This window comes from Tamandua tetradactyla, chromosome X, assembly GCF_023851605.1.
Source record: "Tamandua tetradactyla isolate mTamTet1 chromosome X, mTamTet1.pri, whole genome shotgun sequence".
Lineage (NCBI taxonomy): Eukaryota > Metazoa > Chordata > Mammalia > Pilosa > Myrmecophagidae > Tamandua > Tamandua tetradactyla.
This window is the reverse complement of record NC_135353.1, coordinates 89,284,240-89,298,732: the sequence shown is the minus strand read 5'-3', so window position 1 is coordinate 89,298,732 and position 14,493 is coordinate 89,284,240. Positions and strand designations below refer to the sequence as shown.

The 14,493-nt window shown below is 37.0% G+C and overlaps 1 pseudogene; it reads right to left on the bottom strand.

The window, feature by feature from the left end:
* The window catches only part of LOC143671920 (sodium/potassium-transporting ATPase subunit beta-3 pseudogene), a 49,069-nt pseudogene extending 34,957 nt beyond the window's left edge, over window positions 1-14,112 (bottom strand).
* Between the last annotated feature and the right edge of the window lie 381 nt (window positions 14,113-14,493).

The window sequence follows — 14,493 nt, the reverse complement described above, 5'->3', positions numbered from 1 at the left end:
TACGTTCCCATTGAGTAGAATTGGAAACCTCATTAAATATTGGTTGATCAAATATATAATGGTTTATTTCTGAACTCTCAATTATGTACCATTGGCCTATTTGTCCTTCCTTGTGCAGTGCTACACTACTTTGATTACTGTTGCCTTATAATAAGTTTTGAAATTGGGATATAAGAGTCCTCAAAATTTGTATATGTTTTACAAGGTGGCCCCTTGTGCTTCATCATAAATTGAGTATTGGTTTATCAATTTCTGGGAGAATATGCTAGAATTTTAATTGGGATTTCATTGAATCTGTAGTTTTCTTTGGGTAATATTGATCTCCTAGCCATATTTAGCCTTCTAATCCATGAACTTGGCATACATTTGCATTTACCAGGGCTTCTATAATTTCAGCAATGTTTTATTGTTTTCCATATATAAGTCCCTTCCATCTTTGGTTAAATTTATTCCTAGATATTTGAATTTTTTTAGTTTCTATCATGAATAGAATTGTTTCCTTGATTTCAGTTCCAGATTCTTCAATGCTGATGTGTAGAAACACCAGCGATTTTTTTGTTTGTTTACTAGAGAACTTTTGCATTTACTGAAAAATCACTCATAAAATACATGATTCTCTGGTATGAAAGGGTAGTTTAGTGGTAGAATTCTTGTCTGTCGTGTGGGAGACCTGGGTTTGATTTCAAGTCCATGCACTTGCCAAAAAACAAAGTAGCAAAACAAACAAACAAAATCCAACAAATGGTGTTCCAATAATGGGTTACTCACAGGAATAAAGAATGAAATGTGACCCCGCCATACAGCATATAAAAAAGCATATATGATTCCCTAATACCACCCAATTATTAACATTTGCATTGATATGGAACATTAATTAGCACATTTTCATAATTGTACTATAAATTATAGCACACGGTTTAGCTTTGGGTTCACTGTTTATGTACTGTTCCGTGAATTTTTAAAAAATACATGCTCTTAGGTGTATATATTTTATAATTGTTACATCCTCTTAATGAATTGATCATTTTATCAACATATAGTGTCCTATTTTGTTGTTTTTTTGACATAAAGTCTATTTTATGTACTATTAGTGTAGCAATCCCTGCTCACTTTCATTTACCCTTTCTTGAAATATTTTTCATTTTATTCACTTTTTAAGGAAACAGGTTCATTCACTCACAATACAGTTCATTCTAAGTGTACAATCAATGACTCCTGGTATAATCACATAATTATGCATTCACCAGCACAATCTATATTCAGACATTCCCAATTCTTTGAAAAAATAAAATAAACTCATACCCCTCCCTTATATTCATCTATTATTGACATTTAGCTTTGTCATAGTGCTTTTGTTACAATTAATGAAGGAACATTTCAATGTTAAGTTTAACTGTGGACCTTAGTTTGAATTAGTTGTATTTTTCCCATAGACCATCCCATTTTTAGCACCTTGTATTAGTGACATATATTTGTTCTAGTTCAAGTAAAACTTTCTTTTATTTGTACAATTAACCACCATCATCATCCACTCTACACTGCGCTAGTTATACAGGCTGAAGGTTTACATTCTAGCTTTTCTTCTGTTGAAATACACGAACCTAGCCTTCTGCATTCAACCAACTCACAGACAACTTTGTTCAATGCACTTAAAAGATTGTGCCGCCATCACACAGTATTGTGCTATCCATTTCTTTTCTTTTTTAGTACAGTTTTATTGAGATATATTCGCACAACAAATAATCCATCTGTGCTGATTTAAAACTGCTATGAATTGGGTTGTTTCTATGAAGATGTGAACCATCCAATTTGGATGTGACGTTTTCTTTTCTTTTCTTTTTTTTAATTTTAATTTTAACTTTTAAAACTTTTTATTGTAGAATATAACATATATACAAAAAACAACATATGTATAAAGCAAAGAAAGGAAAAATAAATAGTTTTCAGGGCACTCTTTAACAAGTAGTTATAGGACAGATACCAAGGGTTCATGGGCTACCATACCATCCTCTCAGAGTTTTCCTTCTAGCTGCTCCAGAATATAGGAGGCTAGGAGGAGCAAATTTTTTTTATCATCACAATCATTTTTTTTCTTTTTCGTGAAATATAACATATATACAAAATAGCATTAAATTTGAAAGCACAGCACACCAATTAGTTGTAGAACACATTTCAGGGTTTGGAATGGTTTACAATTCCTCAGTTTAAGGTTTTTACTTCTAGCTGCTTTAAGATACTGCACACTAAAAGCAATATCAATTTAATGATTCAGCAGTCATCTTCTTTGTTAAATCCTACCTCCTCTGTATAACTCCATCACCTTTGATCTTTCTATCCCACTCACCAGGAGTATTTGGGCTATGGCCATTAGAACTTTTTCATGTTGGAAGGGGCTGTCAATAATTTGGGGTAGGAAGATGGAATTAACTGATGTTCTGGAGAGGCTGAGCCCTCTAGGTTTCAGGACTTATCTGGTCCAGAGGCCCATCTGGATGTTGTAGGTTCCTGGAAAGTTACCCTAATGCATGGGACATTTGTAGAATCTTCTCTATTGCCCTAGGTGTTCTTTAGGATTGACTGGAATTGTGTTGGTTGTGGTTTGGCAAGTTATGATAAGCAGCAATGTCTAAATGAAGCTTGCATAAGAGTGACCTCCAGAGTAGCCTCTCGACTCTATTTGTACTCTCTCAGCCACTAATGTTTTATTAATTGTACTCTTTTCCCCAGTTTTGGTCAGGGTGAAATAGATGATCCCACAGAGCCAGGAATGGACTCATCCCTGGAAGTCATCTCCCATGCCGCCAGGGACACTTTCATCTCTAGATGTCATGTCCCACATAGGGGGGAGGGCAATGATTTCACTTACAGAGTTTGGCTGAGAGAGAGTGAGACCACAACAAAAGAGGTCCTCCAGAAGTAACTCTTAGGCATACTTATAGATAAGCTAAGCTTTCTGCTGCCTACCTAAGCTTCACAAGAGTAAGCCTCAAGATCAAGATCTTGGCCTATTGATTTGGGTGTCCCTAATATTTGACACAGTATCAGGAGATTCCATGATTGTAAAGTTTAATAGTTCCATATTTTATCTCCCATTCCTCAAGGGACTTTACCAATACTTCTTGATTATCTGCTTACTATATTGTAGGATGTATCCATGCATTATATTTAACTATACAGGATTAAAGGCGCTCATTCTTATTTTGGGCTCCCTGTGTTCCAATTGTTCAAAACAGCATTCCAGAAAGGTTGAGTTAGATTATGTGCTACAAAAAATTTAGGTTCTAGACAAAATAAACTTTTCTTCCTTTGGTCTCCAAGAGTAGGTGTGGTTCTAATATCCAGACAATGTCTTCCTCACCCTAATCTTCTGAATTACCTTAATCTTGACTTGATTGGCTTTGTTCTTATCTCTAAATACCAGGTTATAGATATATAAAACAGTCTCTCAATATCCAGAAATAATAATTACCACAATGGACTAAATGTGTCTGCTATAAGAGCTTGCAATCTAGGCTCCTGCTTTCCTATAAACATTTTCCAAAGGAGGCCATTTCATCACTCTTTTGTTTCTGGCTTATTTTGCCTCACCAAATGTCCCACAGGTTCATTCACATCATTGCATGCCTTACAATTTCATTCCTTTTTGTAGCAGTATAATATTTGATCACATGTATACAACATCACTGATCTACTTCTCAGTCAGTGCATCCTTCAGTCACCTGCATTCATTGGGCATTATGTATAATGCATAAGGTCCAGAGCCCATAAACACCCTCAATTTAAGATAATTTCATTGTTCACAAGGGAAAGATAACCCATAAACACACCCTCACCAAGTTAGAAATCTAAACTTCCCCTTAACCCTTATCCTTCCACCCATTATTCACCCCTGGTGTTGCTGTGGTACAGCTGATGTCTTCCTGTTAAACACAGTCCATAGCATGCAATAGCAGTTTTCTCCTTCTACCCTTTAAAAACTCTTTGTACTTGAATCATACCTTTGAAGTAGTTCTTGCAAGAACTTATTTATATTTCTAGTGTTAATCAGTGGGATACATAGGTCTATACACCCCCTTACACTCTTTTCACCTCCAAAATGGTAATATTACATATAGACCCACTAGAGAACTACCTTCATTTCTATCTATTCCCTTACATTTCAGTTTAACCTCATTAGCTAACCATTCACCCATCTTTAGGTTCTATGCATCTCTAAGTTCCCTATATTCTGTATTATAAGCCTCTGATTTTACCTTTGCAATGGTCACAAAAGTGGAGTCGTACAGTATCTGTTCTGTTGTGTCTGGCTCATTTTACTCAGCATTATGTCCTTAAGGCTCATCTATTTTATCATGTGCTTGAGGATGTCATTTTGTCTTACTTCTGCATAATATTCAGTCATTTGTATATAAGGCGTTTTGTTAGTCTTCTCATCTGTTGAAGAGCATTTGGTTTGTTTCCATCTTTTAACTATTGTCAATAATGCTGCTTTGAACATTGGTATGCAAATGTCTGTGTCACTGCTTTCAGCTCTTCTGTGTATATGCCAAGCAGTGCTATTGCTGGGTCATAGGGCCACTCAATATTTAGTTTCCTAAGGAACTGCCAAAATGTTTTCCTTAGTGGTTGAATCATTATACATTCCCATCAACAGTGCATAAGTATACCAATTTCTCCACATCTTCTCCAACATTTATAGTTTCCAGATTGTTTAATAGCAGCTATTCTTACAGGTGTGAAGTGGTACCTCATTGTAGTGTTGATCTGCATTTGCCTCATAGCTAATGAAAATGAACATCTCTTCCTGCGATATGAACCATCTGTATTTGCTCTTCAGGACAATGCTTATTCATATCTTTAGCCCACTTTATTGTTGGGTTGCTTGTTCTTTTGTTGCTGAGTTGCATGATTTCTTTATGTATACAGGATATCAAACCTTTGCCATTGTGTAATTTCCAAATATGTTCTCCCATTGAGTTGGTTGCTTCTTCACCTTTTTGACAAAGTCTTTTGAGGTGCACAAGCATTTGATTTTGAAGAATTTCCATTTTTCTATTTTTTTCTTCTTTTGCTTGTACTTTAGGTGAAAAGTTTAGGAAGCTACCTCCTATTACTAAGTCTTGGAGAGGTTTCCCTACATTATTTTCTAGAAGCTTTATGGTGCCAGTTCTTATATTTAGGTGTTTGATTCGATTTAAATTAACTTTTGCATAGAGGGTAAGGTAAGGTTCCTCTTTCATTCTTTTGGCTTTTGATATGCAGTTCTCCCATGCCCATTTATTGAAAAGACTATTTTGTCCCAGTTCAGTGGATTTGGGGGCCTTGTCAAAAATCAGTTGTTGATAGATTTGGTCATCTATTTCTGCACTTTTGATTTGATTCCATTGGCCAATAATTCTATCTTTGTGCCAGTACCATGCTGTTTTGACCACTGTGGCTTTATAGTACATTTTAAAATCAGGACGTGTCAATCCTCCCACTCTGTTCTTCTTTTTCAGAATGCTTTTAGCTATTCAGGGTCTCATTCTGTTCCAGAAATTCTTTATGAATTTGGTAGTTAACTTTTCCAAGTCTTCAAAGTAGGTCATTGGAATTTTGATTGGTACTGCATTGAATCTGCAGATAAATTTGGGTAGAATTGACATCTTGACTATATTTAACCTTCCTGTCCATGAGCAGGGAATGTCTCTCCACCTGTTTAGATCTCCTTTGATTACACTTAGCAATGTTATGTAGTTTTCTGTGTACAAGTCCTTTACGTCCCTAGCTAAGTTCATTCTTAAGTACTTGATTCTTTTAGTCACTATTTTGAATTGAATTTTTTCCTTAACTGACTCCTCAGTTAAGTCATTGCTTGTGTATAGAAACATTACTGATTTTTGCACATTAATTTTATACCCTGTCAACTTGCTGAATTTGTTCATTAGCTCAGGTAACTTTGTTTCTCAGGATTTTCCAAGTATAGTACAATATCATCTGCAAATAATAAATATTTTATTTCTTCCTTTCCAATTTGGATGTCTTTTATTTCTTTGTCCTACCTGATTACTCTAGCTAGAACTTCTAGGACAATGTTGAATAATAGTGGTTACAGAGGGCATCCTTGTCTTATTCCTGATCTTAGAGAGGGAAAACTTTCAGTCTCTCTCTATTGAGTAAGATCCTGGCTATCTGTTTTTCATATATTCCCTTTATCATAATGAGGGAGTTACCTTTGATTCTTATCTTTTGAAGTGTTTTTATCAGAAAAGGACATTGAATTTTGTCGAATGCTTTTTCAGCATCAGTCGAAATGATCATGTGATTTTTCCCTTTCGATTTTTTAATGTGCTGTGTTACATTAATTGGTTTTCTTGCATTGAACTTTCCTTGTATTCCTGGTATAAACCTCGCTTGTCCATGGATTATAATTCTTTTAATATGTTGTTGGATTCGATTTGTTAGTATTCTGTTCAAAATGTTTGCATCTGTGTTCATTAAGGAGATTGGTCTGTAGTTTTCATTTCTTATAGCATCTTTACCCAGTTTTGGTATTAAAAAGACATTAGCTTCATAAAATGATTTAGGTAGTGTTCCTTTTCCCTCAATTTTTTGGAAAAGTTTGAGCAGGATTGGTGCTAGTTCTTTTTGGAATGTTAGATTAAATTTCCCTGTGATGCCATCTGGTCCTAGGCTTTTCATTATAGGAATATTTTTGATACCTGATTGAATCACTTTACTTGTGATTGGTTTCTTGAATACTTATATTTTTTCTGAGTTAGTGTAGCTTGTTTGTGTGTTTCCAGGAATTAATCCATTTCATAAAAGTTGTCTAGTTTGTTGGCATGTAGTTTTTCATAGTATCCTGTTATAATTTCTTTTATTTCTTCAGGGTCTGTGGTAATGCACTCCTCCATCTCTAATTTTGTTTATTTGCATCCTCTCTCTCTTTTTCTTTTTCACTCTTGTTATTGACCCATCTACTATATCGATTTTCTCAAAGAACCTTCAGTTTTATTGATTGTTTCTTTTGTTCTTTTGTTCCTCCATTCATATAATTCTGCTTTTCTTTTTTAACATGGGCACGCACCTGGAAATGAACCCGGGTCTCTGGCATGGCAGGCAAGAATTCTGCCTGCTGAGCCCCCATGGCCCACCCATACAACTCTGTTTTCATCTTTGTTATTTCTCTTCTTCTATTTGCTCTGGGATTAGTTTGCAGTTCTTTTTCAAGTTCCCCCAGGTGAGTAGTTAAGTACTCGATTTTTGCTCTTTCTTTTAGTGCAATAAATTTCCCTCTCAGCACAGCCTTTGCCTCACCCCCTAAGTGCTGATGAATTGTATTCTCATTTTCATCCATCTATAAATAGCTACTGATTTCTCTAGCAATTTCTTCTTTGACCCATTGGTTGTTTAAGAGTGTGTTGCTTAGTGTCCATATATTTGTGAAAGTTCTCATTCCTTGGTGGTTATTGAGATCCAGCTTCATCCCATTGTGATCAGAGAAAGTGTTATGAATAGTTTCAATGTCTTTAAATTTATAAAACTTCTTTTGTGCCACAACATATGATCTATCCTGGAGAATGTTCCATGAGCACTAGAGAATAATGCATATCCTGGTGTTTTGGGGTGTAATGACCTATATATGTCAGTTAGGCCTAATTCATTTATCAAGTTAACTTCTGTTTCTTTGTTGATCTTCTGTCTGTTTTTTCTATCTATAGAGGAGACTGGTGTATTGGAGTCTCCTACTATTATTGATGAGACATCTATTGCACCCTTCAGTTTTGCCAATGTCTTTCTCACATCCTTTGGAGCTCCTTGATTGGGAGCATAAACATTTATGATTATTTCTTCCTTGAGAATTGTCACTTTTATTAATATATAGTGTCCTTCTTTGTCTCTTATGATGTCTTTACATTTAAAGTCTATTTTGCCTGATATTAGTATAGCTACTTCTGCTTTCTTTTGGTTATAACTTGCATAGAACATTTTTTCCATGCTTTCACTATCAATCTATTTGTATCTTTGTATCTAAGACAAGTTTCTTGTAAGCAGCCTAGAGCTGGATTATATTTCTTTATCCATTCTGCAAATCTGTATCTTTTATTTGGTAAGTTTAGTCCATTAACATCCAAAGTAATTACTGAAGAGGCATTTTGTGAATCCACCATCTTATTTGTCACATCTGTATATCTTCAATTCTGTTCCCTCCTCCAGACCTCCTTCTCTTGTCTTTTTTTTCAACTGGCAAAACTCCCTTTAGTATTTCTTGTAGGGGTAGTCTCTCATTGACAAAATTCTTTCAGGATTTCTTTGTCTGTGGAAATTTTTATCTCTCCCTCTTTTTTTTTTTTTTTTTTTTTTTTTTTTTGCATGGGCAGGCACCAGGAAATGAACCTAGGTCTCCACATGGCAGGCGAGAACTCTGCCTGCTGACGCTCAGTGGCCCTTCCTCCCTCAGTTTTGAAGGACAATTTTGGTACAGAATTCTTGGCTGGAAGTCTTTCTCTTTCAGGATCTTAAATATATCATACCACTGCCTTCTTGCCTCTGTACTGCCAGTTAAATAGTCTGAACTCAGTTTTATGTAATTACCCTTCTATGTCATAGATTGTTTTTCTCTTGCCTCTTTCAGGATTTTCTGCTCCTCTTCAGCATTTGACAGAATGATTAGTATGTGTCTTATAGAAGACCTATTTGAATTTATTCTATTTGGAGTTCATCATGTTTCTTTGATTTGCAGATTTATGTCCTTTATAAAGGTTGGGAAGTTTTCTCCCATTATATCCTCAAATAATCTTCTTAGTCCTTTACTCTTCTATTCTCCTTCTGGGACACCAGTGATTCTTATATTGGTGTGCTTAGTTTTGTCCATCATTTCCCTGAGATACAATTCAAATTTTTTAATCTTTTTTTGCTATTTACTGTTTAGAGTATTCAGAATCAGTTGTCCTGCCCTCTAGTTCACTTATTCTTTCTTCAGCTTCTTCAAATCTGCTGCTGCATTTCTCAGTATTTTTTTTATTTGGTCTGCAACATCTTTAATCTCTGATATCTGCTATTTTTTTATTTATTCTTTCAAATTCTTCTTTAAGCTCTTCTAGTGTCTACTTGATTTCCTTTATGTCATTAGCCATCCCATTTATTTTATTTAGTAGAGTTCTATGAACATCTTTGATTAGTTGTTCCAATGTCTCTGAGTCCTCTGGTGTTTTAATTTTGTCATTAGTCTGGGCCATATCTGTCTGCATCATATGCTTAGTAGTCTGTTATTTCCATGGCATGTAAATATCTTGATTCATTTACATTGGAAGTTGAATTCCCTCACCTCACTAGTCTAAAACCTTGAATTTGTGGGATGGATTTGGAGCAGGCTGTAGGGTGTGAGGTGGGGCACAGCAGTGCAGTGATCAGTTGCAGTGCAGGTATAGGTACAGGTTGGAGATGCTATGCTGGTGCCTGTAAGTGTAGGCATCCAGCAGTGGGGAGGATAAGGCTTTGTGGGTGCATGGGTCTAGGGAGTAGGACCCTGGTGTGTGCTGGTCTAGGGCACAGGGCCCTTCGTGCACATGTATAGAGCTTAGGGCAGCAGTTTGGCACTGCACCTGTGTGAGCTGAGACAGATATGGCCTGGTTGCACAGGTCAATGCATGCCCTGAGCGGGGGTGTGTGACTGGGGACCTGTGCAGATGCACTGGGGCCATAAACTGGGTTGCATGGCTGCACTGGTGAGGGTAGTGCATTCAAGAAATGCAGCTTGGCTTACTTCCTATTCCCTGTCTCCCCATCCATGCACTCCTGAGGGCTCAGAGCTTCTGAGTTAGGCTGTTTGCACCAGCTGGAAAGTCTCTGGTTCTCTGCTCTATAGTTCTCCAGCTTTTGCATCTAGGGCCTCCCTGTGTGATGCAGAAGACTCTGCCAGGCTACTTACACCCTGGAATTACCATCTCAACCACTGTCCCATCACTTCTCTAGCTGTTCCTTGGAGCAGGGCAGAACTCAACCTATCCTATTCTGCCATCTTCCAGTAACTGGATGTGACCTTTTGATTATATTATTTCCATAGAGTTGTAACCCTGCTCATTCAAGGTGTGTCCTTAATTAGCTTACTGGGGTCCTTTAAGAGGGAAATATTTTGGAGAAGGCACAGATGCAATTCAATACTTAGCTTCCTGAAGAATGGCCAAACTACCTTCCAGAGTAGTTGCACCATTATACTTTTCAACCAACATCAAATAACTGTGCCTCTTTCTTCACATTCTTTACAGTATTTATTTTCTGTTTTTTTCTATAATGACCATTCAAATGGGTGTGAGATGATATCTCGTTGTGGTTTGATCTGCACTTTTCTGATCACCAGTGAAGTTGAGCATCTTTTCATATGCCTTTTAGCCATTTGTATTTCCTATTCTGAAAAATGTTCGTTTTCCCTCATTTTTGATGTTTTATTATTGTATACTATAACATGTATACAAAGCAAAGAAAGAAAAAAAGCAAGTTTTCAAAGCACTCTTCAACAAGTAGTTACAGGACAAATCCCAGAATTTGTCATAGGCTATGATACCATCATCTCAGATGACGTCACACCTGACATCCAGGGGTGAAAGTCTTTCTAGCAGCATGGGAGATGACTCCCAATGATGAGTCTGGCCTTGGCACCGTGGGATCAACAATTCCATTCTGACCAAAAGGGGGAAAATAAGTGTAATTAATAAAATATTAGTGGCCGAGAGAGTTCTAAAAGAGTTGAGTCAAGAGGCTTACTCTGGTGGTCGCTCTTATGCAAGCTTCAGGTAGACATTGCTACCTGTCATAACTTGCCAAACCTCAACCAAAACCATTCCAGTCAATCTTAAAGAACACCTAGGGCAATATATAAGATTGTACAAAGTTTCCATGCCTTAGGGGTAACTTTCCAGAAACCTACAACCTCCAAATGGTCCCTGGACCAGATAAAACCTGAAACCTAGAGGGCCCAGCCTCTCCAGAACAACAACAAGTTCCAATTCCTTACCTCATATTATTGACAGCCCCTTCCAACATGGAAAAGATAGAATGGCCATAGCCCAAATACCCCTAAAGAGTTGGGATATCATGATCCAAGAGGATGGTGGAGATATACAAAGAAGGTAGGGTTTAACAAATAAATATGATGGCTGAATGATTAAATTGATATTGCTTTTAGTCTCCAGTATCTTAGAGCAGCTAGAAGCAAAAACCTAAAATTGTGGAATTGTAACCCATACCAAACTCTGAAATCTGTTCTACAACGAATTGTTGTGCTGTGCTTTGAAATTTATTGCTTTTTTTGTATATATGATATTTTTCATGAAAAAAGTTGATTGTGATGATAAAAAATATTTATTCCTTCTTGCCTCATATTCTGGAGCAGCTATAAGGAAAAATATGAGATGATGGTATGGTCTAGACTTCCCAATTTTTTAATTGGACTGTTTGTCTTTTTGCTGTTCAGATGTAAAATCTCTACATATATTCTGGATATTAAACCCTTATCTGATTTGTGGTTTCCAAATATTGTTTCCCATTGTGTAGGCTACAATTTTACTTTCCTGACAAAGTACTTTGATGCACAAAAGAGTTTCATTTTGAGGAGATCTTATTTATCAATTTCTTTTTTCATTGCCTGTGCTTTGTGGGTAGGGTCTGAGAAACTGCCTCTTATCATAAGATTTATAAGTTACTTCCTGATCGAGGTGCTGAACTGCGCACCTCAATTCCCCATCAGATATTTTCAGATTGGCTGTCGGCAGAGGAAGCAGAAATACCCAATCACACAGCCCAAGCTCATCCCAAATGAGAGCTTGGGGCACCAGAACCATCGCGTACACAAGCAGTGGGCCCTGGCTGGAATTACATCAGGCAAACTGTCTATTTACCTGGCTCTCAATAGAGCTTTAAGGAGCATTGCAATCTTCACATGAGATCTGTGACTTAGTTTGGGAGGAAAGAACTGCTAAACCAAGTCCAAAAAGGGACTTCTGATGAAAATCTAAGTACAAAACCATAGACACATGAAAGAAATTAACATGAAAATAACCTTATTAAGAATGGTTCAGCAGTGGCTCAGTGGCAAAATTCTTGCCTGCCATGCCAGAGACCTGGGTTCAATTCCCAGAGCCTGCCCATGCCGAAAAAAAAAAAACACACAAATAACCTGATTAAGATATTTTGATGCCCTATGAGCAAAAGAGAATCATAAAGTATGTTAAGACTCATGCAGATATGGCCCAGTCAAATGAATTAATTAAATCAGCAAAGGGGACATACAATTTGGAACAACTAATCAAGGATATTCATAGTGACACAAAAAATATTAAGAAGACAATGGAAGAGTATAAATTAAAATTGGAAAGAATAAACAAAAAAATAGATGGTATAGAGATGAAAGATACTGTAGATCAAATTAAAAGTATATTATAGGGTGCATGAATGGTTCAATGGTAGAATGCTCACCTTCTATGTGGGAGACCCAGGTTCAATTCCTGGACCACGCACCCCCCCCAAAAAAAAGACACTGGAGACTAGAAGAAATTTAAATATAACAACTCAGCAATCATACCCACTTTTTGAACCCTGCCTTCTCTGTATAACTACACCATTACCTTTGATCTTTCTGCCAATATTTAAGGTTATTTGGGCTGTCTATTCTAACATTTTCATGTTGGAAGGGGCTGTTGATATTATAGAATAGGGGGATGGAACTATTTGATGTTCAGGAGAATCTGGCCTCTGCATTTCAGGACTTATCTGGTCCAGGGACCCATCTGGAAGTTGTAGGCTCTGGAAAGTAATCATAGGACATGGAACCTTTATAGAATGTCAGCTAAAGCCCTAGGTGTTCTTTAGGACAACCCAATTTTTAAAATTGGGAATTTGAAATTCAACTGAGAATTGAATAGACAATTCTTCAAAGAAGATATACAAATCATCAATAATAACATGAAAATATGCACAGCATCATTAGTTATCAGGGAAATGAAAATAAAAATGACAATAAGAGTCCATTTCACATCTGCTAGGATGACTTCAATAAAAAAATCAGACAAAAGCAGGCTTTGGAAGTATGTGGGAAATTTTGAGTCATCACAAATTGCAGGTGAGAATGTAAAATAGTACAGCCACTATGGAAAACAATCTGGCAGTTCCTCAGTTTTCCAGTGTCTTGGAGCAGCTAGAAGTAAAAACCTAAAATTGTGGAATTGTAATCCACACCATCTAATTGTTGGAGTGTGCATTGAAATGTATTTCTTTTTTGTATATATGTTATTTTTCACACTAAAAAAACTAAGGATGGTTCAGTGGTACAATGCTTACCTTCCATGCCGGAGACCCAGGTTCAATTCCTGGACCATGCACCAAATAAATAAATAAAAATAAAAATAATTTTAAAAGTACATACATTTAATATATTAAAAAGCTGGATTGTCTTCATTACTTCATTACCATCATTTATAAAAGCTAGTCTTACTGTGTGTGTATTTACCTTGACATATTCCTTTCTTTTTTTTTTTTTTGCATGGGCAGGCATGGCAGGCAAGAACTCTGCCTGTTGAGCCGCCATGACCCACCCGACATGTTCCTTTTTCTATCAATACTTGTGGTGGCTTGGACCTGTGTTATCCCAGGAAAACATGTTCTTAAACTTCATCCATACCTCTAGGTGTGAGCCCATTGTAAGTAGGACATTTTGATGAAGTTACTTCAGTTAAGGTGTGTTCTAGCTCAATCAATATGGGTATTAATCAATAAAGAGTACTCTATAAGAAATGAAATTCACAAAACAGAGAGAGAAAGCCACAAAAGGAACAGCCAGAAACTGAAATCAACAAAGCCTTGGAGAAAAGGGAGAGGTCAGAATAGATTGCAATGTGCCTTGCCATGTGACAAACTAAAAACAAAGGTTATCCAACAGCCACTCCCAGAATTCCAGTCTTGGGAATTCTTGGGGCACCAGACCCTCCCTGGGGATCCCTGACCAGTAGTTGCCACCAGCGCGGAGGCGGCCGGGGGCTGGGCAGTGGGCGGGGCCTCCTGCTCAGTTTCGCTCTCGCGGACCCACCCCCCCGACTGACAGCGACAGACCTTTGTGACGCAAGGGCAGTAGCCCATGCCTTTTAATTTTTCAGCCTTATCTTTTTAGTACCAATAAACACCAAATAGACGCAAATATTCTTAACTTTGGATCATTCTGCTCTCCCTAAACAATCACTAGTTCACAATATCACCACAGGGTGGCATAGTCATCATCATGATCATGTCTTGCAACATTTGCATGTGTTCAGAAAATGAAATAAGAAGAAAAGAGAAAAAAATGTATACATACCACACCACTGACCCCTCCCTTTCATTGATCTCTAGCGTTTCCAACTACATTTATTTCAACAACAACAACAAAAAATCACCTAAATGATGCCTTGATTTGGACATTTTCCCAGCCTCAAACAGTGCATTAATAAACTCTTATTGTTTAAGCCAGCCCATTGCTTGGTA